Below are 25,685 nucleotides of genomic sequence, written 5' to 3'. Positions count from 1 at the left end.
CTAAGTATATACAGTAATTTACAGGATATTCATGGCTCTTGTTTATTAAATACATACAAATGTGGGCCGAAATGCTGGATACGCATGTTTCAATAAAGAAGTTTGATTCACAGCATAAGGAGTGCGGGTCCTTCTGAACTATTTTATATATATATATATATATATATATATATATATATCTATATATATATATATATATAACAATAGAATGCTGATGCACACCAGGGTTTTTCTTTCAAAATTTACTTCTTTATTTGATCGATGTTTCGGTCCACGTCTGGGACCTTTATCAAGGTCTTGATAAAGCTCCCAGACGTGGACCGAAACGTCGATCAAATAAAGAAGTAAATTTTGAAAGAAAAACCCTGGTGTGCATCAGCATTCTATTGTTATATAAGCCGTCCTGTCTTGCACCCAGGTGAAAGCTTTTTTGAAGTGTGTGCTCAAGCCTTTACACATACATTTATATATATATCTGCAATCACAGGTCTTATAGAGAAAAATAAATAATTTATTAATTACACAGGACTGACGTTTCGGCCTCCCAAAGGCCTTTCTCAAAGTGCCAAATGATTCACAGTCATGCCTTATATTCACTCACTCTCGGGAAACATCAGCTATAGCAAAACTCATATAATCGCCGTCGCAGACAAAATCAATGAAACAATTAACACATTCATTCACCATATATCAGCAAGGTATAACATATGTTCAAAAATAAACAGCAAGTTAAAAACCAGTTACCAGACCCCTAGTTAAAAAAAAGACACAATGTAGCCTTATATTACTCAATCCATCTAAGCATGCTACACATTGTTATTAATATTACAAATGTGTTGCTTATTGAGAAACAATTCGGTATCAAACACAATAAATATCGATCTCCCATTTTTCCACTGGATTAACCATTTCATATCTCATACTGCTCTGTCGGGGTATATGTTGATGAGAGAGGGCAGAATTATGTAAAGCTAGATTTGTATAAATATAACATACAGCAACAAAATCCTTTATATTTATATAAATCCAGCTTTACATAATTCTGCCCTCTCTCATCAGCACATACGCCGACAGAGCAGTATAAGATATGAAATGGTTAATCCAGTGGAAAAATGGGAGATCGATATTTATTGTGTTTGATACCGAATTGTTTCTCAATAAGCAACACATTTGTAATATTAATAACAATGTGTAGCATGCTTAGATGGATTGAGTAATATAAGGCTACATTGTGTCTTTTTTTTAACTAGGGGTCTGGTAACTGGTTTTTAACTTGCTGTTTATTTTTGAACATATGTTATACCTTGCTGATCCAAAATAGGAGATCCATATTTATTGTGTTTGATACCGAATTGTTTCTCAATTATCGACACATTTGTAATATTAATAACAATATGTAGCAAGCTTAGATGGATTGAGTAATATAGGTTACATTGTGTCTTGTTTTTAACTAGGGGTTTGGTAACTTGTTTTTAACTTGCTGTTTATTTTTGAACATATCTATACCTTGCTGAAATATGGTGAATGAATGTGTTAATCGTTTAATTGATTTTGACCTCATAATTCAGAGCTTTCTGGTTAACGGGTTTCTGGATAACGAATCCCATACCTGTATAACAGACTGAGGTTATAAAGGTGTTTTGGGGAAAGTAGTTTGATTAATCTGTTCATGGTTAATCTCTTAAATACACCAACATCAAAGGTGTTTCCATAATGTGGAGGTTAATCCTTAAAATACACTTAAACACATTTAACACCCAATAGGATTGCTGTTCCTCAACATGTGTATTTTGCTGGGATAGTTACCATCAATTACAAAGCAAATCTTATTAATAGAAATGCAAAGCATACTGGGTGTTTATATAATATACTGCAAGCTTTCACGATCACTTTAGGTTTGTCTATGCCTGTGTTACAGTAGGTTTATCTCCAAACCTTAAATCCTGCAGATCTCCCAAATTAGCTATCAAAACTGAGTTTCAAAACTGTGTTTGAGATGAAGATAAACTGAACTAGGGGAGCAGCGCTGCAAATCTAAAACGTAGTGTTCTGGAACTGTATCTCCAAACAAGCAAGCTGGAAACATGAATTTCATTTTGCAGAGCCTGTTGTTTCACACATACAGCATATTTTGTTCCATTTCGGATGCATTTGGCAGTTGTTTCAATTAACCCTTGAGCTGCAAAGCTGTGAGGTTGGCATTGTTATGAGGGTCAAAGACACTGGCACCCAGACATCATGTGAGAGAATGCTTATTTAATGAATATTACCAAAAGGACTTCTGTAGCAGGGTCACAACTGTTTTTTATAAATCTGTAACGATGGTCAAAAATGGCAAAATCTGCTCATCTGATCATCTGAGATAGATGCAAGTGCTGGGCCAAATCAGACTGATGTGGTCATTCCGTGAGTGTGATCTCATCATCCATGAACCATATCAACAACCCAGCTCATGCTTTTGGTTTATGCATACCTATAACCAGAGTGTGTTTTTGCCCCAGATGTAGATGCAGGGTCCAACAACAGTCACTGACAAACAGAACACACCGAGGGCTCAATGACTTCCTCAAGTGTAATTGGGCTCCTGCACTTCCCCCTGCAGTGAGTTGCACACAAAACCCCTTTCTTTAAAGGAACTTGTCCTTCCTGCCTTCCGTTCCAAATCTAGTGCTGCAATACTAGAAATAATAGAAACCTGGAACTGCGGTTCCCTCCTGACCGTGCAGTAGCTTCAGGTTTACCTTCGTCCGAAGCAGCCTTACAACTGAACAGTGGGATGGTAACCAGATAGCAGCTCCCTAACAAAATATAACAGCTCCCTGATAGATATAAGAACAACACTCAATAGTAAAAATCCAGGTTTCACTGCGACACCTTCATTTACATTGAGTAGTAGAAACAACAGCCTGCCAGAAAGCAGTTCCATCCTAAAGTGCTGGCTCTTTCTGAAAGCACGTGGCCAGGCAAAATGACCTGAGATGGTTTAGGAATTACATTTTATATGATAGAGTGAATTATTTGCAATGTAAACAGTGTAATTAAGACATAAAAACTACACCATAAAAAAAATTACAGATCCCAGGCATGGGATCTGTTATCCGGAAACACGTTATCCAGAGAACTCCGATGGCCATCTCGCATAGACTCCATTATAATAAAATAATCCATTTTTTTTTCAAATTGATTTCCTTTTTCTCTGTAATAATAAAACAGTAACTTGTACTTCATCCAAACTAAGAAATAATGAATCCTTATTGGAGGCAAAACCAGCCTATTGGGTTTATTTAATGTTTACATGATTTTCTAGTAGACTTAAGGTATGAAGATCCAAATTACAGAAAGATTTGGTATCTGCACAACCCCAGGTCCAGAGCATTCTGGATAACAGGTCCCATACTTGTACATTTTCCTTCACATGGGATCTTTGAAGACCCTTTGCATATTTTTTTTAAAATACTTAGGTTAGTGACAAAGAAAAAGTTCCATATATAAGTATATAGTTATAAGCTCTCCCATGGAATGCCACCTATTGGAATTCTTCCCAAATTTCATTCTCGTCCCTTGCTTGGCTAACAGGTTAAGAGACAGCAGATGCAGCTGCAGTACTATAGCTTAAATCAGGGATCCCCAACCTTTAGAACCCGTGAGCAACATTCAGAAGTAAAAGGCGTTGGGGAGCAACACAAGCATGAAAAATATTCCTGGGGTGCCAAATAAGGGCTGTGATTGGCCATTAAGTAGCCCATATGTGTATTGTCAACCTACATTAAGACTCTGTTTGGCAGTGCACCTGGTTGTTATGCAGCAAAATCTTGCCTCCAAGCCTGGAATTAAAAAATAAGCACCTGCTTTGAGGCCACTGAGAGCAACATCCAAGTTGTTGGAGAGCAACATGTTGCTCACGAGCTACTGGTTGGGATCCCTGGCTTAAATGCTTAGGTGAAGGGTTAGGTGTCACAGTCAAGAACCTTCTAATACTGTGCCGGATTAGCATTATTGAAAAAAAATGTCATTAGAGATCAGTGCAGCAAAGTATAACGTTAGCTTAGAACCATCAGTAATACAGCTTTAGGTCACAGATCATTGCAAAGCCAAATGCCATGCTGCTTGCCTCCACTAAGGTGAAACTAAAAATTTGCCATGAATTAAAGGAAAACTATACCCCCCCAAAAAATGTAGGTCTCTTTAAAAAGAAATTGCATAAAACAGCTCATATGTAAAACCCTGCTTCATGTAAATAAACCATTTTCCTTATAATATAATTTTCTAGTAGTATGTGCCATTGGGTAATCATAAATAAAAAATTGCCATTTTAAAAAATAAAAAATTAAATTTTTTTATAGGTGTTGTAATTCACTGTGCACACAAACATGCCAAACAAACCATACATGTTAGGTCACATGAGCCAATTAACAGCAGAGTTGTGTCTTTTGCTTCAACACTTCTTCCTGTTACAGTTAGAGTTGAAGTATTTCTGGTCAGGTGATCTCTGAGGCAGCACACAGACCATCACAAAATGGTGGTTCAAGGCAAGAGATGTAAAAGGGCAAGATTTACTTAAATATATATACCAGTTTGGTAAGATTTTTTAATATGTCACTTAATATGATATAAACTATCTGTTGCTTAAAGGGGACCTGTCACCCTAAGAAACAATTCCAAATTCTTTTCTATCACGTTAGTTGAGCGAAATAAAGTTTACTTACGCTATATTTATTATTTAAATTACGTCTTCTTCACTTTTGATATTACACTATCACACCAAGCAGGCAGCAGCCATTTTGTGGACACTATTATTTAGACAAATTGTGTGTCACCCCAAAATCTTGTGTAAGCACGAGAATTGGGAATCTAATGCCCATACACAGTGTTCTACATAATTATAGCACCTGGGGAGGGAAGGAGTAATGTAAGAAGTGAAGTGACATGTAGGAAACGCTGAATGGAAAGTGAAAGTAATTGACTGCCCCACCTCTATGCCTCAGGCATAGAAGAGGGGCAGATAATATTTGATTGACAGCTCAGATATTTAAACACCTTTATAACAAGTATGGATGTTTTAATAAAAAAAAATAATTTGTGTTTCATGTTTAATTTGCAAAGGACTTTCATCATGCAGCTTTTTATGTGTAGGTGACAGGTCCACTTTAAGGATTCATTTTGGGGGTATAGATTTCCTTTAACATTTCTCCAGCTTTAGGCTTGGATGCCCAAAGTTTTTTTTTTTTTTTTTTTAAATCTGACAGGAATCATATATTTACTGGGTACTAAACCGAATCAGTTGGAACAGTAACGGTGCCAATGAAACTGATTGCTGTCTTCACACCTTTGTAACATTAAACAAATAAATAAGAACATTCCCTATATAACAGCCAGAGACGGGAGACATGTGTGGGCACGCATAAATATTTAATCCTTTTCATCGCCAACAGAGCTGGGAAGCACATTGTTTTGTGGAGCAATCCTTGTCAGTTTGGTTCTGATGGAATTGTGCAAAGTGTCCCATATATGTCTAGAGTTATATAATAAAAAGAATCAGACACCCTGTCACTGGTACCAAGAGCAATATCCTTGTTGTTTGGACTGTTGCCATGGAAAGTTTGAAGTGAATCTCTCTCTTTATAAAAGGAGGCAAACACATCCATGGTCAGACTGAGCCGGCAGGACACCGGGAAAAAACCCGGTGGGCCCCGGGGTCTTGTGGGCCCCACCAAGTCAGATCTGCAGCCATAGCATCTTTTTCCTGCAGTGACTGGCCCAAGACAGTGCATAAGAATGGCGCTGGGCGGTGCACGCATTGGAGGTGCTGTGGCCGACGGCAATAGCAGTCCTGGTGGGCCCCAGACGCCCCAGTCCGACCCTGAACACATCACTAATGTGTATATGCAAAGGGTGTCCTGTCCCTACAGTACGGCACACCATCATAGTTTAATATCTATATTAAAGGAAGATACTAGACTATTCTAAACCCAATCCATAAATACTGTAGATATATTTGGTATGTTTTGCCTCAGAATCAGGTCATGCTTTATAATGCCAATAACAACTGGCACATAAGAACTAAAATCTTACCGGACTCATAAACCGCTAACCAATGAAATGTGCAAGCAGGCACCATAATCTAATGGAAAATAAATAATTAATACCCTACACTGTAGTTCTATGAATTCCGAAACGGATCCCCTTGGGAATATATACATGTATGTATAATCCTGTTTCCATGGGAACTGGAAAATCCTCCACCCTAGCTAACAAGACCCCCAAAATCAGTGTGAGGCTCTTGTTGCCTGGCAACATTTATTGTTAGAGTATTTCTGATGTGGAAGGAAGCAGTGTAAGTGATTTAATGTACGGTGACCTTAATGTGGTGTCAGCAATGTATAGTGCACATGTGCAATGAAAATAATGCACTGCTTGTTGAGTAATACACTGTGTGATCTCAATGCTCCATCAATGAGATTTAGTAGAGTGAATATAACAATGTGATAGAGAAATACAGCGTTATGCCGTGACAAGGTCTCTCTGCTACTGCAAAGGTACTAAATTTATGTACAGTGAGCTCAACGCACAGCCAGAAATTTAATGGATGGAAGTGTCTATTAGCTCACTAAGCTGTGAATACTCATATCTGTATATGACAATTGTATTGTTCTGGATACTGGATCTGAGCGTAGGAAATAAAATGATTATCCTGTACCTACACTGGCAATATTTATATCTGTGAGTATCTTACTAATGAAAGGGAAACTGCAACTCTTTCCCTGTGACTTTGTGGACTGTAAATTAATATATGGATATATATGTAGGTAAATGATAGGAATATAAACTTCTTATAAAGGTGCTGCTGGCAATGCTTGTAGATTTTGCCTTTACTTCTGGCTTTTTGTTTTGTTTTTTCTTATTATACCCATTTATCTACTCCCAAAGTCCTTATATCAGTTTCATATTTATATTTAAATAAAATACAAGGACATTGATGCAGTCCACTGGTTTTTATATAACAGGGGGCATGCCCAAGTGATGCCCAGATTTGGCAAAGTGAAGAAGCAACAAGCTCTATTCATTGCACTCATGCTGAACAAGGGGTATACTGTCCCTTTAAGCAATAAAGTACCACAATTTTAGACTGGTAGCACATGTGGCACTTCTCAGCCCGACACGTATTGGCAACTGCTGCTTCCAGTGAAAAGTTTTAAAACAAAGTGTTTTTTGACAAAGGAGCATTATTAGGTTGTAAGGCACCTGTTCGTAAGTTTTCAGGTGTTTTACCATTAAAGTGAAAGGACGATTCCTCTATCATGAAACTTAGACCCTATGGGACTTATGGGTCAGAGTGTCCCTGCTCGCCATAATGTTTCATATCTTTATATTAAAGGAACAGTTCAGTGTAAATATAAAAACTGAATAAATAGATAGGCTGTACAAAATAAAAAACGGGCGTCAAAAACGGGCGCCGGCGTCAAAAACGAGACGCCGGCGTCAAAAACGAGACACCGGCGCAGTTTCGCGAATTTTTCGCCGTTTCGCGAATTTCGCGGCGAAGCGAAACGGCGCAAATTCGCCCATCACTAGTCATTTCACAGTAAAGGGTCAGTAACAGCAAAAACATTTTTTTTAAAAAATATACTGTAATGTTATACTGCTCTTCTTAAACATTATCCATATTTACTTTAGAAGCTTATATACATACTATGTATTTACTATATAAACAGAGGGTTGTAGAGTAGGGCTGTAGGGCTCACATGGTACAACAGATAAACAGAATAACTATTTAGAATACAATGGATTAAGTACTTAAGTGAAGATAAAAACAGACGTCAGATGTCATTCATGGCTCTCAACATACGGTGAACATGTTTCTTTTATGAAACGAGATTTGCTACCAAGAAATATATCAGTTGCAGATGCTAGTCAAAAGATATAGTATTTAAATGCAAATAAAATATTTTAAATGTACCATTTTACTGGCAGATTAAAATAGTAATGCAAATTATACTCACATTGTGGGCTTCTGGAATAGGGTGAAGATTACTTCTACTCACTAGCGCAGCTCCCTACACATTATTGTGAGAATAAAGGTTTCTTTCAATGTTCAATGATAATGATTTCATTGTAGAAAAATTGTAATTGAAATTGCTATGTGCAAAAGTGGTAATAGCGTCCCTGGTGTTTAACACGCAAAAGTACAATTTAATCTGCTTTCTTTATAGCAACATGACAGCTCTATACAGCATCTGCCAACTATTAGGTTCTTAAAGCGAAAAAGGTCAGAAATAGAACCCTGCAGCTGTCAGCGCAAGCCCATACTTTCAAATGAGCCCCTCAGGCTTTATTTTGTCAGACCTAGTTTTGCAGTTCTTCCATACAACTAACAGTTATATCACCAAACAGATCAAGGCTACAATATATACGACATACTCAATGCCAGCCCCGTAGAATATACAGTATAAGCTTCCTTTTACAGAAAATGACCTGAAAGAATGGCTGGTGCATTTAGTAAAATTGGGAATAGCCGAGGCAAGGTGCATGAAATGGTATTATTGCAGCTCTTAAGGGCTTTTACAGACGAGCAGTTGAAGCTGCGCTCCCCTGCGTTCGGTTTTTCTGCGTTCAGTCGCAGGGGAGAGCAGGAATAGATGCATTAAGCTTTTTTCAACGGGGCTGTACTCGCACAGGCGCGTGTAGGCACCGAACGCAGGTTGAAACGCAACATGCTGCATTTTTCCTGCGTACAGCGCCTACACGCACCTGTGTGAGTACAGCCCCATTGAAAAAAGCTTAATGTGTCTATTCCTGCACTCCCCTGCAAATGAACGCATTATTGTTATATTTTAATTATCAAGTCTCTTAAAAGTAGGAGGCTCTTTACAGTGGCGATACTAGATGTTACTGGGCCCCACAGCAAATGTATTTTAGGGCCCTTAAAATATCTAGAGGTTGTCCAATTTAACCCAAATACTGTATATTGAAATTGCTCAATAAGTAGGGACTTGTGGATCCCCTATACCTCAAGGGCCCCCTGCAGCCGCAGGGTCCGTTTCCTCTTTAGTTACACCCCTGGCCCTTTACCACCTTAACTTTAGAAAGACGCTATACCCCCCTTGGCTCATTGAATAGGGGCTGTGCTGAACATAAGTTTTGCCCATTAATTAGGAAATGTCTAAAGTTTTGTTACGCTAAACAGAACAACATTTTAAAATGAAAATAAAACCACATTATAGTTCCTGATCCCAAAGTCAAACAAACCAGCAGACCACATAGAATCCCTCTGTATAATGAAGTAGAATGTGACAGAGGACAGGGGGTTTACATTTAAGGCTGCTTGGCTTGGTTTGGGCATTTCTCCACTGGTAGAAAATTGCTTGTGTGCAGTGGGCCTGAGGTTATGTTGGGAGACATTTAAGATAGTTAAGCATGGGTCCTAATTGGAAATTGCAGTTAAAATTTGTTTGTTAACCTCTGTATATAAATTTGTATTTTCAGGTATTTGATTGTACAGGTATGGGACCGGTTATCCAGAATGTGCAGGACCTGGGGTTTTCAGGATAAAGGATCCGTTATTTGGATCATCATGCCTTACATCTACTATAAAATCATGTAAACATTACATAAACCCAATAGGCAGGTTCTGCTTCCAATAAGGATTAATTATATCTTAGTTGGGATCAAGTACAAGGTACTATTTTATTATTACAGAGAAAAAGGAAATCATTATAAAAAGTTTGGATTATTTAGATAAAATGTCTGTCTATGGGAGACAACCTGTACGTTATCCGGAGCTTTCTGGATAATGAGTTTCTGGATAATGGATTCCACACCTGTACTTTGAAACCCTACAAAATGTAAAGCTTCTTTGCAGATGTGTTGATATTGAGCATGAAACACCCTATGATTGGCTGATTGGTTACAGTTTAAAGCTCCTTACCGGCAGCCAGTCACAGTGTGCCATACCGATAATGTACCCTACATTTTGCCCATGGGGTGACAACATTATTTTTTTGTGGAAGATTTTACATTTTTATTGGAGGGAAATAATTATTCTCTGTTGAGACCCTCATCATTCGTAGAGCCCTGAAAGCAATAGTTGAATATGTCAGGGTGTGAGGATGTACAAATGCTGCTTGTGCAAACCAAGAGTATCATTTGGTTTTGTAATTTGGATGTATTCCCCCCTTCAAACACATATAAATATTATTAGCATCTTAATTTAATTGTCATGATTTTATGTACTTTGGATAAAATATTTTCAATACAGTACAGGTATGAGATCCCTTATCCGGAAACCCATTATCCAGAAAGCTCAGAATTATGATCGTATAGACTCCATTATAATGAAATAATCCAAATTTTTAAAAATGATCTCCTTTTTCTCTGTAATAATAAAACAGTAGCTTGTACTTGATCCAAACGAAGATATAATTAATCTTTATTGGAAGCATAACCAGCGTATTGGGCGTATTTAATGTTTACATTATTTTTTAGTAGATCCAAATTACGTAAAGACCCCTTATCTGGAAAGCCCCACGTCCCTAGCATTCTGGATAACAGATCCTATACCTGTACTAGTTTACAGCTAGAATGTATTACAATATGGTGTGTTACAATATGGTGCAGTAATGTTTCATTAAGGAGAACTAGTGTTGCCACTTAAACCGCAAAATATACCAGCGTTCCTAATTTTTTAAGCTTTCTTTTCTATTCATAACAATGTCATCATTCCTGGGCAGGTGACAACCCCAGCTGCAGTGAAATACCAGTGCTAGCACAGGTAACCATGGAAGCCCCTATTGTGAACAGCAAGCCATGTGAGCTAGAGTGGATGAATCATGTTCTGTGCTGGGGATCTCAGTGCTTATCTTTCTATTTCCATTCTCTGTACAAAGTTTTCTATAAATCTAAGAACTGCAAACTTCAACGACCAACATCAACTCTAAAAACCCTAAAGTCCTGTGAACCTCTAGGTCTCAAATCCCGTATGAAACACCCCGGCTTGTATTCCTACCTACATGTCACCTTCTATACAGATCATTTTAGAGGAAAAATGATTGTCTGAGCTGTATTTTATTTTCTCAAAATGCTAGACATGCAGTATGCCTGGTTTGAGTGAATGTTTAGTACGGTATATGAAAGTTGTGTATGCTACAGGTATTACGAGTTCAATTATCCAGAATGGATATGGAATCTTTCTGTGATTTGTATCTCCATAAGTTAAATCTATTAAAAAAATATTTTAAACATTAAATAAATTCAATAGGGTTGTTTTACCTCCGATGAGGATTAATTATAACTTTGTCAGGATCAAGTACAAGGAACTGTTTTATTATTACCTAGAAAAAGGAAATACTTTTTTAAATTTTGAATTATTTGATTAAAATGGAGTCTATGGGAGATGACCTTCCCATAATTTGGAGCTTTCTGGATAATGGGTTTACAGATAATTTATCCTGTATCTGTATTTTGATTTTTAATTCATTTTTGTGCTCTTGTGAATATTGTTTCTTGGCAGATGCACTGCCTCGAATAGGATATCTGTGAGTTCTCTCTCAAACTAACAATTTTTTTCTCCTGATACCAAAATTTTAATTGTGCTGTCCCAGATAGATTTCAGAAGCAATTTGTTGACTTTTAGATTGAGGGGCTTCATTAACAGGCCATTTAATATCTCTAAGCTATTGATAAATTAATTATAAGACGTATTAGTGCAACATTTACTAAATATCCACTACATTTTGGTTGTATTTTATTGCAATTCCCAATTGGTCAGTTGCCAGCTTATTGGCCAGTGTATGGGGCCCTCCGACAGGATTCCCTGACCAATATCTGGCCTTTGTTGATCGGGTAGGTTTAAAAATCCCATTGGATCAAGGACCGCATTGGTTCGTTCATTTGGTCCTTGCTCCGACCACCTGCATTTCTGGCATTGGCCATAGGGTCCTATGATTAGATCAGCCCCATATTGCCCATTCAAGGTGGGCACATTGGGGCAATATTCAGTTGTTTGGCGACCTCTACAATCAAGCAGCTCTACTCATGTATGGCCACCTTAACAGTAATATTCCTCTTTTTTAGTTTCTCAAGAAATATGGTTACTGCACAATTTTAGTTGATTGCTGCTACACCATCCCATGATGGATAAAGTGCCTGTGGGCCATAAAAAATAACATTTAATAGAGTTTTAGTCCTTAAAAAAGAGAAAAATATATTAGTTACTGGTTACATATTATTTACAGTGGATCATAACATTTACAAGTGGGGTTTAGTTACCTGGCCATATGGTTCTTTACACTATGGTTTTTTGTATTCCAGCTGTAGAATTATGTTTCCAATGTATGCTATGCATTTAAAGAATGAGTAGGCATTGTAATTCTTATATACTGTATACACTTATATATATTGTAGAATAAAATTTTAATCATGGGATATTCTCTGGTATACCTGTGGTCCAGTCCACTAGAGATGTTCAGGTAGGCTTAAAACCTGCAAGTGAGGAGAGTACCAACCAAGAATCTTAGCCCCAGGCATGGGTTCAGGGAGGTGGAGGATCAGACTTAGAGCTAATCTTTTGTGATGCACTTGCACCAACTCTCCCCTGTGTTAAAAATGTGGGTGGGATTTGGGAACAGGTATGAAAGCAGTGACTTAAGTTTACAGTATATGCAGGTTTCTGACCTGCCTATTGCTATTACTTACTCCAGGTTCTTACAGGAAGTCCCTCTTTAATTACTCACATTGACCAGCGACACTACTTCTACTACTACTGTCACCAGTAGATGTTGGGCTTGGGGGGGAGCACAAAAACTTGATAGGCTGAGTGACTATGAAGATTTTCATTCATCCAGGTCATGGTATATCTAGTTTAGGTAAAGCTAAAAACAAATGGACTTTTCACTACTCATCCGAGCAGCTTCTTCGGTTCAACTGACTGGTGTGGGAAGTTCTCGGCATATAAACTCTTCCACTAATCCAATCACAATGGCACATTGTACTCTTTAAAGAGGTGACATCTGAAGATAGGCTTAGGCAAACAATATATTTGTCCTCAAGCCTATTGGATCTTTTGAAGAGTTGTTGCTATCTGAGATGATGAGGTGTAAGGTTGCCACCTTTTCTGGAAAAAAATACCGGCCTTCCTATATTATTGACGTTTTTTCTTATTAATAACATTGGCATCAAGCATCATTTTGACCGGGCAGGTGGCAATCCTAATGAGGTGGGGAGGCAGTGTTTTAGTTTAAGAACATTAAATTAGTGGCAGGTAGATATTCAAAGTCATATTGCCCTGTTCCAGTCCAAATCTGTAATGCGCCACTATCCCTTTAAAGGGCAGCTAGCTCTCTAGAAAAACATATGCTAAACAACTGAAATATGTTTTTAATGTTTTACTTTTTTAAAAAGATTTCTATCTTTTCCTTTTTTTAAGTACCTGCTTGCACGGGTATGAGTTCTGTCTGTACTAGCATTCACAATGCCTGTTCTTTGTTTGTATCTATTTTTAGTGTACATTACCCATTATGCAGTTATTGACATCAACCCCCATTACATTGTTAGGGATATAGCTCAGCCCTAACCTGCTGCGAGACATCTATATTCAACACTGAGTCAGTATCCAGTGGAGTTTAAACAATATCTAGCCTCTGAGACAACACCTGCCTGCATATTATTATTATTATCATTATTATTAGACTTCACTGGCATGTTCCATATTACTGTACAAAAACGGATCAATATAAAAAAACATATGGAAATTGACAAAAACTGTGACGGAATGAATACAAGAGGATTTTCTCGTCATAATCATGATGTACCTGTTTTTTGCTAATCACTATTGGAAGAATCAACACTTTAAAAGCCATATAATCTAAAATCTATTGCACCCCCATAAAAAGACCATAGTGCTGGTTGCATAGGTTCAAACTTTGAGCTCTAATACTGTGGCCCTTCTTGGCTCATTATTTGCAGAACAGAAGTTAAACTACTAACTATTACGCTCAAGGTTGAGCTTTCACTTAGCTTGGAGAAATGGAGTGCATGGTCTTATGCAACATCGATCAGATGGGCGCCAGTGGTTCTTAACCAATTAATAAACAATAAAGTAACCGGAACAGGCAAATGCAGGTGTCACAACAGAATCAATCTTCAGAATCAATAGAGGCAGCTCTTTGTCACAGTTGGGTTACATCAATGGCAATTATAGGGCACCTCCTTAGATGATTTCCATGGGTAGTCTATGCACCTGAGCCAGTATGCAGGTGGATTACTCACCAAGGGTAATAAACAGTTTGCTGTCTTTAGTGGATTCAAGGCTGTTCACTAAATAACCCCAATGCCCTATGTTCCTTAAACATCTATCCTTAATATCTAACCTTCATCTAGCTAAACTGCCTCCATGGGGTGCCCTTGCCAGACTTAAGCTTTCTCAGATGCCTCTTGCCTCAAGATACAACTTCATTGTTGCTTACTCAGTCTGTGGACATTATACCCCCTTTAACATGGAATTAACTAAAACTCAGGCCCTTTTAACTGTCTTGGGAATCACCATAAAGTAGGGTTGTGTCCTAGCATTCCTACCCCTAGGAAAACAATGATTTGCACACTGATTCTTCCCATAGTTAACACAGAAGAGCATTTATACACAGCATACAAAATACACTGTATTTCTATAATCGATAAAGATTTTCATTCATCCAGGTCATGACATGCAGCATCTAGTAGAAATAAGTATAAAGCAACTGGACTTTGTGTTTTCTTGAAAATGTTTCACCACTCATCCAAGTGCCTTCTTCAGTTTAACTAAGTAGTAGGAAATTTGCTGGCATTCAAACCTTTAAAGGAGAACTAAAACCCCCTTTAGTCAAAAATCCCCACTGACCCACTCCCTGCCTCCCCCCTGCTTCCCCCTGCTAAGTGTTAACCCAGAATTGTGCCCCCTGTAGGATTACTGACCGCACATACAAAGTCAGTGCAGCGGAGCTCACGGGCGTCATCTTCATTGCTTCAGTATTCTCCGTGAAGTGAACGGCGTATTTAGATTTGCACTCAATGTATGTGTGGGAGGTGCAAGATATGAGCATAACATGGTTTGTGTATCCATAAATTGCAATATATTAAAGCTGCCCAAACACACCAAACTCATCCCTGTTTGTCCAGGCCTACACAAACTTGCATAATTGACAGAGCTTGGTGACAATAAATGTTAACAAGAGACATTAAGAACAAGAATGGAGTATAAGACACGCAGCTAAATGGTAGGAATTCTAGTAAAGTAAAGTAAAACTCTTTATATAGTGAAAGTATGATACACATCCCTTGAAACTAAAGGAGAGAAAAAACCTTATTGACAATTGGACCTCCCTCCACCCACCCAAAGTGCATCACTTAGGACCAACTAAACCCAGCTGTTGCTACAACCTTGGTCTATAAAGCAGAGTAGTGAAGAGGGGCTGAAGGACAACATCCCCTTCTGCTTCATGTCCTCATCTACATTGACGCCAGGTCCACATCAGATAGAATTGCATGTGCTGCTGTTAGACGACCTGCAGTGGCACTAGATGGCACCCACCAATCTCACTGCTCTACTCTGCTTTACAGAATAAGGTAGAGAAAACAGTTTCATTTAGGGAGGGCTCTGGATGATAATTCAGCTATTACAAGGGGTTCATTCTCCTTTAATACAATCTACTACTAAGATGTGCACGAGGGATCGTGGCTTCCCACAGTATGAGTATAGTTTCTATTAAATCTAGCAAAGTGTTCTGATCACAGAACAGAAAAAAAAACCTCCACCACCAAAAATTAAAGCCGAATGAAAAATAACTACAATATATTTTGGATGGTACCATTTATACAGACAGCGAATAATTGGTAGCAGTGGACTTTGTTAACTAGGGCAGATGTAGCAGTGTTTGAGCTGTGAACCAACTTGCTATGAGAATGATCAGCAGAGTATACATCAAATAAACAAGAGCATAGTGCAAGAGAATTTTTGACACAATTTAGAAAATGTAAACACAGGCTCTGTGCTGGTGACCTGAATAAGTGTGGCATGAAGAAAGGGCTTTCTATCTATCTATCTGCACACAAGTGTATGTGTTGTCACCATGATGGATTAGAGTTTTGTGTCTCCATTGCATTATTTCAGACTCTAAGCGCCTACATAGTATGATAGCCAAAGTATAAATGTTATTAGTTTCACATACTTTTGTGGAGTATGCATATTGAAAACCAGCAAAAGTCAACCTCAGAAAAATATGAGATGCAGCATTTTCCACAAAATTTTGAAGAATACCCATCCTCAAGATTTGAGTCATTTTCAAGGGTCTATATCTTTATTATTCCAGCAGCTCAGAGGCTTTTCAGCATCTAGCAGAATTATAAGGGAAAAATCACCATTAGAAAACAACAAGAAACAACTCTCTTCAGGAAAGTGTAAGAAATATCCCTCTTTAGAAGTAATGAGGGACATTTATCTTCAGTAAACATGCAAGATCAGTACTCATCGATTCAGGAGGAGCACCAGATCACACCAAACTGTGATGGATCCCCATCTGCAGTGAAGTTTTAAGAAGAAGATGCCACTGCCCAGGGGCATAAATACAGAGGAAGCAGACCCTGCGGCTGCAAAGGGGCCCAGGAGGTATAGGGGCCTCAGGAAGCACTGATTCATATACAATTTCAATCATTATTGGTAAAAACGTTCAACATCTAGATATTTTAGGAGCCTGAAAACAAATTTGCTGTGGGGCCCATTAAAGCTCAAAAAAGCTAAATATAAAAATAAAAATCTGACATTGAAAGTGATCAGTGTAAAGATTGTCCAAGCCAATGGTTAGACCCACCCAAGTCCAAGAAGGTTTTATGGATGGAATTCCATGTTTGCCATTAAAGGAGAGCTAAAGCTTAACTTAGATGTAGGCTAGGAATGCTGCACATTATGTTTTAAGATATTGTACCAGCCCAAGGCAACCACAGTTCTTTGGCAGGGAAGATCTGTGGATCTGAATATTCCCCCTGGTATCTCCCCATCTTCTTTTTTGCTGATTCACTGCAGATGCTCTGTGCTGCTATCTGTTACCTGAGCTTAGGGACTAACTCACAATATACATGTATATATTTATATATATATATAAATAGAATATTAAAGCTACAGTACCAGACTGATAAGTAGTAATGAATTAAAATTTTCATTACATGGCAGATCAGAATCCAATGCAGTTTGCATCAGAATTTAATAATCAGTCCTGTAGCATCAGCTTCTATGACAGGTGAACCTAATTTTCTGCGTAATGATTTGCAACAATCCTTAAGCTTAGTTTCTCAACAGCAGCTCACTGAGCATATGCAGTATCACTGACAATCAATAAAATTCAAGATGGTGAGCTCCTGTGCACAATTTTGAAGGCCTTAATCATAACTGTTATACACATTCTGAAACTATAGGTTGGTGCAGTAAGCTCCGATTATAAAATACAACATTTCTACCCATATTTGTTATAACAGTTTAGTATCCAGTTTAGTATCCTTTAATATGGGGAAGTAATCATGAAACAATATTCTAATATTAAAGGGATACTGTCATCAGAAAACATGTTTTTTTTTAAAAAGGCATCAGTTAATAGTGCTACTCCAGCAGAATTCTGCACTGAAATCCAGATTTTTTTATATTCAATTTTGAAATCTGACATGGGGCTAGACATTTTGTCAATTTCCCACCTGCTCCTGGTCATGTGACTTGTGCCTGCACTTTAGGAGAGAAATGCTTTCTGGCAGGCTGCTGTTTTTCCTTCTCAATGTAACTGAATGTGTCTCAGTAAGACATGGGTTTTTACTATTGAGGGTTGTTCTTAGATCTACCAGGCAGCTGTTATCTTGTGTTAGGGAGCTGTTATCTGGTTACCTTCCCATTGTTCTTTTGTTTGGCTGCTGGGGGGGAAAAGGGAGGGGTTGATATCACTCCAACTTGCAGTACAGCAGTAAAGAGTGATTGAAGTTTATCAGAGCACAAGTCACATGACTTGGGGCAGCTGGGAAATTGACAATATGTCTAGCCCCATGTCAGATTTCAAAATTGAATATAAAAAAAATCTGTTTGCTCTTTTGAGAAATGGATTTCAGTGCAGAATTCTGCTGGAGCAGCACTATTAACTGAAGAAATTTGAAAAAATGTTTTTTTTCCCATGACAGTATCCCTTTAAAAATGGACTAAGCAAGCAAGTTAGGAAGTATGAAGGCAGGCTGTTACCATAGCCAAAGAGGTCCCATATTACAGATGTAATGATACACCTTAATCCAGTGCACAATAGAATCTCCTGCACTATTTTATGGGCAATTTGCTGAAAACATTATCGGAAAACTCTATGTTGACATTTTTGCATTAGCCCTTTATTATATGTTATACGTTATGTTATTTTACACGCAATAGGGATCCAGCTTGAAGCCATCAGCTTACTGCCAAGTAGTATACAGTAGACCTTATCCATTAACCAGATTACATATGAAAAGACCCACAATGGTTACAATGATAAAAATATCAAAATAGGGAATGTAAAGCTATTAATAAATCTGCCACTTGACTATCAATGGAAAAGGAACCATAGTAGTGATGCATGGACCAATGGTAATAACCATGATCTAATAACGCAAAGAAACACAGGGACTTCATGTATCAAGGAATGCAGGACAGGAGGCAGTATCCCAGACTGAATAATCAAACCATTCAAAGCGTCACTTGTGTACGATACATTCTACAAAACTTTATACAGATTACTCCAGACAAAACAGGGAAGCAAGAAACATAGTAAGCCTGAATTCCAAGCATTTTAGTCCGAACACATGGAAAATGCACATTTTAAGATAATTTGGCGTTTTCATTGTTATACCAGTATGAAGAAACGTCTCTAATGAAGAAGATCCTATGAACAGTGTAAAGGAGTATAAGAAGATGTAGAGGGTAGGACCTCCGCAGTTCATACATATTCACGTTTCTCCAGGCTTCAATCAGTCTACTCAGTCCCCAAAATATGAAAAGTATTCAGAGAGTAAATACACACACATTCAACCATAGAATTGGTCACACAAAGATTTGCAATGCAAATTCAACAGTGTATAAACAGACAAAAACAAACAGATGCAGAATTACTTAATGCAGATGAAATCTGGCTTCTGGCACATGTTCCAGCAAAACACTTGGTGATACACACAAACACCTAATATATACAAAAAATACAAACATACAAAGACAAAATGAAATATTAATGAATTATATGGCCATGTTCATGTGTTCATACTTCCATACTAGAAACACTAATGCACAGACAGCCCAGGACACCTAACTAACTCCCACTCACAGTACTGTACATATATTAACTTTCACATATATAAGGATCCACAAATAAACCTATTTTAGAAGAAACCACACATACTGAATACACAAGCATGTAACATACTCTAGGTGCCCTTTGTACACTGTATGTACACACTCTGGCATAACTAAGTAACACATATGCATAGGCATTTAGACCTACAGGCAGTGTTTTATTTGAAATATCTGCAGCTATACAAATAAAGAGAATACTTAAATACATGCTGGCACACAGAAAGTAAGAGGCAGAAAGCTCACTCTGTTAATCACAAATCTGCAGATCCTATCACACATAAACCAATGAAAATATCCAGACATTTCTAGCGAGCACATAACAAGTGTCCGACCCAATAATTGCAACATTCTCTAGGAAACCCTGAAACAATGAGGTCTTCTACATATGAGCGTGCACAGACCCACATTCATTGCCGAGGCTATTATATAAATGCACAACATATGGCAACATGATATACAGAAGAAAGCGTTGCCAATAACATATGCACACACACAATCACACACGCCATGCAAGATTAATGCACAATGACATGTATAGGCACATGCAAATGGAATTACATGCTCCTTGGTTTTACTTGCTTATATTACCATATGTTTATAAGATTTTTTTTTCTCTTTTGGACAAATGCTGCATATTGGGGCATGGATGTATAAACACTGGCATCTGTATTACTGGATACACATGTACTTGGGTGAAATGGCACATAGACTGGCACATGTAAGAACTATGGCATAAGGTAGATCTATATAAAGATAGATGATGGATTGATAGAAATATACAGTAGATGTAAAGTAAGATTGCTAGAGAGATCATTAGATGAATCACAGAATATTTTTCAGACCAAACATATCTGTACATTGTGCCAAACACATACACATGCAGTTTACCAGTGTCTGTATCAGTTGGCTCTTGCTCTCATGATCCTCTATGGCGTGAAGGATCTGCTCGTCCACTTAGCAACCGGTGTCCCTGTCACTTTCCTTGCTCTTCCTGTCACCAATTCTCCCCCTGTATGGTGTCACCAGCAGAGCTGCCTCCCTTGCGGCGCCAGAGACAGGCACCCAGACAGAAATCTTTCCAGATCTCCCCAGCTGTCTTACTCCAACAGATAGGCACCCACACAGCGAGTCAGAGGAGATATCAGGGAGGGGGAGCAAGCAAATGAGGAGGAGGAGGATGGAGGAGAGAAGATAGGGAAACAGTGAGAGAGTGGCAGAGCACAGAGAGGAGGAATGAAGAGAGGCAGGGGATGGGGAGAGCTGGTGAGAAAACAGAATGAGAAAGCAAAAGAGGATGGGTGAAGAGCACAATTAATTAAACAGAATGAAATGTAAAAATGTAATGAATACAGTCTATTCATTTACACTTAAGGGAGACTGCACAGGAGATGCATGGGAGAAACTGAGGGAATTCTGAAGAGAAAACGAGCTGTAAAATGGGAAACATAAAGGAATAATGAAAGAGGCTTAGTCAGTACTCTACAAGGCTGATGGAGAGCTGAGGAAAGAGATTACTGTGGGTCAGACCTGACTGAAAAGTCAGAGAGACAGAGAGAGAGAGAGGGGGAGAGGAATTGGGATTGGGAGGGAGATGTGAGGAATGAGAGAGAGGGGAAACTAAGTGGTGAATGAGAAGCCAGGGAAGCCAGCTAGAATGTTGAGGAGATTTGAGGAGATTAAAAAAAACAATGATTGGATGAATGGAGGGAATGACAGGAAAGGTATAGACCAGGAGCAATGGGAAAAAAGAGAGAATCAGGATTGTGTGTATGGGTGGAAGCCATGAGGGTGGGAGAGAAAAGGGAGGGATGCATCTAACAAATAACGAGCAGGATATGAGGGATATAAGGTCTATGAAAAAACACAAACAAAACAACAGACAATATAAAGGATGGTGGGGAATAGGTGATTTCCCCACAAAAAGGATACGTCAAGAGCTATAGAAGTGAGGGGCCAAGATCAGTGGAGGGGCAATGGGATCCCCAACTTGGAAAAACATGCAAAGATGTGTCTCTCAACAGCTAAAGTCCTCCGGTTGTTGCCAAGCTACAAACTCCAGCACCCATCGTTAGCTTGTGGCACGGAATCACCCTCTTCACTTGTGGCATTGAACTGTTTGTAGTTTTTTTTTTATTGTAGAGGATTCTGTGAATTGTAGTTTAACAACAACTTTAAGTGTATATTTCACAGAGCGAAGGTGAATAATACAAACTATTACATAATATAATAATATCTCTATTATACCTTGTCCAAAGATATGATCTTGACAATAAGGATGGGTGCCTGGGGCATATGCCAGGTCTTAACTACCCAAAACCCTGCAAGGACAGTGGAGAGAAATGTATGTATACATATGAAGACCTAAAGTGTAGATAACTGTGTAGATCTGTGACATTACCATAGACATATTCACAGCACAAATTAAATCATCTAATTTTCACATGTGGAACAAAATGAAAAACGTTTAGAGGAGGCAAAAAATAGCCTGTGGGCATTGCACAGCCTGAAGGTGAGAGAGCGTGCAACAATCTGCTCATGAGGGACCAGCGGGATGTCACCCAGATTTTCCATGAGATTCAGTTAGCTGAATGATGAGTTTTCCTTCAATCTACCAAGTGCTCTCTTCCCTCCTGTCGTATGAATCACCATTTGCTAATGAGAGGTGTCAGGAGGATTATGAGCTCCTCAACATGCCCGTGTGACCGACAGATCAATCCATCAAAATTAGATGAGAGAAGCCCCTGAGACAGAAATATATAATGGGACATTATCCTGTGATACCAAATCAGGTCCATAGCAGTGTCAGATGGTTCTACTATTTTGTGTCAGACCTGCAGCAAGTTCTGTGGCACTAAGAACAGTGTGTTATCTGGAGCCAAATCAAGAGCCTGAAATACACTCTCTGCCATGTCAGTGTCAAAATGTCAAAGATATTTTGTCAGATTGGACATGACCGCAAATACCAGGGTCCTGTGCCGCGGTGATTTTCCAGTGCTCCCGGTATTATTATAACCTCTAAATAGATTGTCTATATTTAAACTTTTCTGGAACCAGGTTGCATTTATTCTGGTTTTGTTGTCTAGTTGCAAGCTTGTGCCCAGTGTCTTCCAAGAAAATGCAAGTAATAGGTACAGTGAATTCACATAACACCATGTTTGCAGTCAATCCCTTTATGTCAGGTGTCCCAAACCTTTTTTTTTTTTACCTGTAGACCACATTTAAATATGAGAAAGTTCCTAGGGAGTGCCCAATAAGTGATTGGTTATTTGGTAGCCCCTATTTGGATTGGCAGATTAGACGAGACTTTGTTTCACAGTGCCCATGGTCTTTGTGCAACCAAAACTTGGCTTCAAGTCAGAAATTAAAAAAATTGCACTTTCTTTGAGGCCACTCAGCTCAGCATCCAAGGAGTTGGTGAGCAACATGTTGCTCATGATCCACTGGTTGGGGACAGTGTCGGACTGGGACACCAGGGGCCCACCCACAAACCTTACACCAGGGGCCCACCAAAAGTCCTTAGATCAGGGGCCCACTCTCAGTATAATTCCTCTCCTCACTCAACCTCTATTCTGCTAGTCTCTTTTCTTACATGCTATAATCTATTATTCAATCTATTTAGTCTCTTTGTTTCATTCTGGAACCATTGTCTGGTCATTTTTTGTAAGACCCCTCTATGTTATGATAATGTTGCAGGCTACGTAACTTGCTGGTACTATACCATAATGATGGCAGTGACTACAAGCATATACTGTTACCTCACAAACTTCACAAACTGGGCACAATGAACTCCATCTAATATGGCAGCCATACTGTATTGGTCATTTTTCTTTGAGTGGCATGACAATAGGATGGCCTTTGATCGCTCATATTTGTAGGCAGATGGTGATTTTTGGTTTTGGGAAGGCTAATTGAAGTCATTTTCTACTCAGATTCCTTCATACTGTCCCAGGGCCAGGTCCATGTATTATAACCGAAAACACATGGTAGGATAAATGCAATGGCAGTTTCATATATTATACCTCAGAAAATATAATTAGATAAATACAGTGCCAATTTCATAAATCCCAGAACACATGGGATTATATATAATTATATATAATGACACTAGAACATATAGTATACAATTGTGTCAGTTGCATGTATAATAACCCCAAAACTCATGGCAGGATAAATGCAGTGGCAACCTCATGTATGATACCTCCATCCTGTTTGTTGTACAGAAATGTATTGATGTTATCTTGGGGAGGTTTAGCCCTCATTTCCATATAACCCATACGACTAGATCAGGGGTCCCCAACCTTTTTTACCCATGAGCCACATTCAGATATGTAAAGAGTTGGGGAGCAACACTAGCATGAAAAAGTTCCTGGGTGGTGTAAAATAAGGGCTGTGATTGGCTATTTGGTACCCCTATGTGGACTGGCAGCTTAGAGGAATCTCTGTTTGGTAGTGTACCTGGTTTTTATGAAACCAAAACTTGCCTCCAAGCCAGAATTCTAAAAGTAAACACCTGCTTTGAGGCCACTGGGAGCAACATCCAAGGGCTGGGGGGAAACATGTTGCTTTTGAGCCACTGGTTTGGGATCACTGCACTAGATATCCATGCATGTGGCTTGAAAGCAGAGTTGTTCCAGTTGAGGATGCTATTTTTGCTGGGGGTCCCAGTAAGGTCAATATATGCTCCATTAATTCAACACCTGCTGAGCAAATACAGTAGGAATGACACGTCTAAAATGATTTTACAAATTGGCATTTCTTTTTATGGTTGTTCTTTCAGACTTCTTCCTACATTGCTTGCTGTTTGCTACTAGTGATGAGAAAAATTTGTCTCTCAGGTTTCACCACGAAAAAATGCCTATAGAGGTCAATGTAGTGAGCTATGAAAAAGTCACATGGAAAAAAGAGTTGCGCTTACGTGCTTTTCAAATTTTCGCAGTTTCGCTAATTTTGCTACTACTGTTTCTACTGCAATCACCTGTCTGTTGAACTTAAAATATACATACCTATGTACATAAATAATTATATTAGACTGTGGTCTTGTCTCTAGCACACTTCCTCACAGTCCTGCAGTAACATTGTAATTTAAGGCTAACAGGGGTCACTTACCTTTGCCACATCAAGCACACTAAATAGAAACACAATTGCACACCTATGGCCCTGTGTACTTGCCTACTGCACCTTGCACAAGATTAAAAATCAGATGTGGGGTGCAAATAACAGCACAGTAATATGTAAGTAGTGATGGGCGAATTTGCGCCGTTTCGCCGAAAAATTCGCGAAACGGTGAAAAATTCGCGAAACGGCGCCGGCGCCTCGTTTTTGATGCCGGCGCACGTTTTTCCGACGCCGGAGCCCGTTTTTTGGACGCCGGCGCCCGTTTTTTGACGCTGGCGTCCGTTTTTTCGGAAAAAAAATTTTGACGCCGGCGAATTTTTGCGGGCGTTTCGCGAATTTATTCGCTGGCGGCGAATCACTCAAATTCGCCGCGAATTCGCGCCTGGCGAATAAATTCGCCCATCACTATATGTAAGGCATCTCTCCCTGAGGAAGGGCTTCATAGACCTGGAGCCCAATAGTGCCACCTAGGTTGCATGACTGAATGATGCCCACTATTGGCATTTAAGGCTTCACCCATGTTCGCTCCCAGCCTCATAAATAAAGATATGCAGATTCCTGCCCATTTTTTGCATCCTGCCCAAAGCATTGCAAAAGAGCTAAGTACCAAGGGTCATATTTTATACAAAATTGCAAGAATAGGGTTCTGTACTAGGACCCTTGCTTTTCAACTTGTTTATTAATGACCTGGAGGTGGGCATTGAAAGTACTGTTTCTATTTTTGCAGATGATACTAAATTGTGCAGAGCTTCTGTGCAAAAAAAGGGCATTAACTCAAGGGATGAAAACATAATTATGCCTCTTTATAGGTCCCTGGTAAGGCCTCATCTGGAGTATGCAGTGCAGTTTTGGACTCTAGTCCTTAAGAGGGATATAAATGAGCTGGAGAGAGTGCAGAGACTAAGTGCAACTAAATTGGTTAGAGGGATGGAAGACTTAAATTATGAGGGTAGACTGTCAAGGTTGGGGTTGTTTTCTCTGGAAAAAAGGTGCTTGCGAGGGGACATGATTACACTTTACAAGTACATTAGAGGACATTATAGACAAATAGCAGGGGACCTTTTTACCCATAAAGTGGATCACCGTACCAGAGGCCTCCCCTTTAGACTAGAAGAAAAGAACTTTCATTTGAAGCAACGTAGGGGGTTCTTCACAGTCAGGACAGTGAGCTTGTGGAATGCACTGCCGGGTGATGTTG

At 38.9% G+C, this 25,685-nt stretch overlaps 1 protein-coding gene across 2 annotated transcripts in view; it reads right to left on the bottom strand.

Annotated features, from left to right (window-relative positions):
* Positions 1 to 20,978, bottom strand: part of elfn2.L (extracellular leucine-rich repeat and fibronectin type III domain containing 2 L homeolog) — a 93,399-nt gene extending 72,421 nt beyond the window's left edge. The window contains exon 1 of one of the 2 annotated variants that reach the window (XR_005967054.1): positions 20,261 to 20,978. The gene's annotated coding sequence lies outside the window, so the exon portion shown is untranslated. The remainder of the gene's footprint in view (positions 1 to 20,260) is intronic. The other variant, XM_018258897.2, reaches the window with a different exon arrangement.
* Positions 20,979 to 25,685: the final 4,707 nt, after the last annotated feature.

This window comes from Xenopus laevis, chromosome 4L (assembly GCF_017654675.1).
Source record: "Xenopus laevis strain J_2021 chromosome 4L, Xenopus_laevis_v10.1, whole genome shotgun sequence".
NCBI classification, from domain to species: domain Eukaryota; kingdom Metazoa; phylum Chordata; class Amphibia; order Anura; family Pipidae; genus Xenopus; species Xenopus laevis.
The sequence above is the reverse complement of the archived record's forward strand: the minus strand, read 5'-3'. Positions and strand labels throughout refer to the sequence as shown.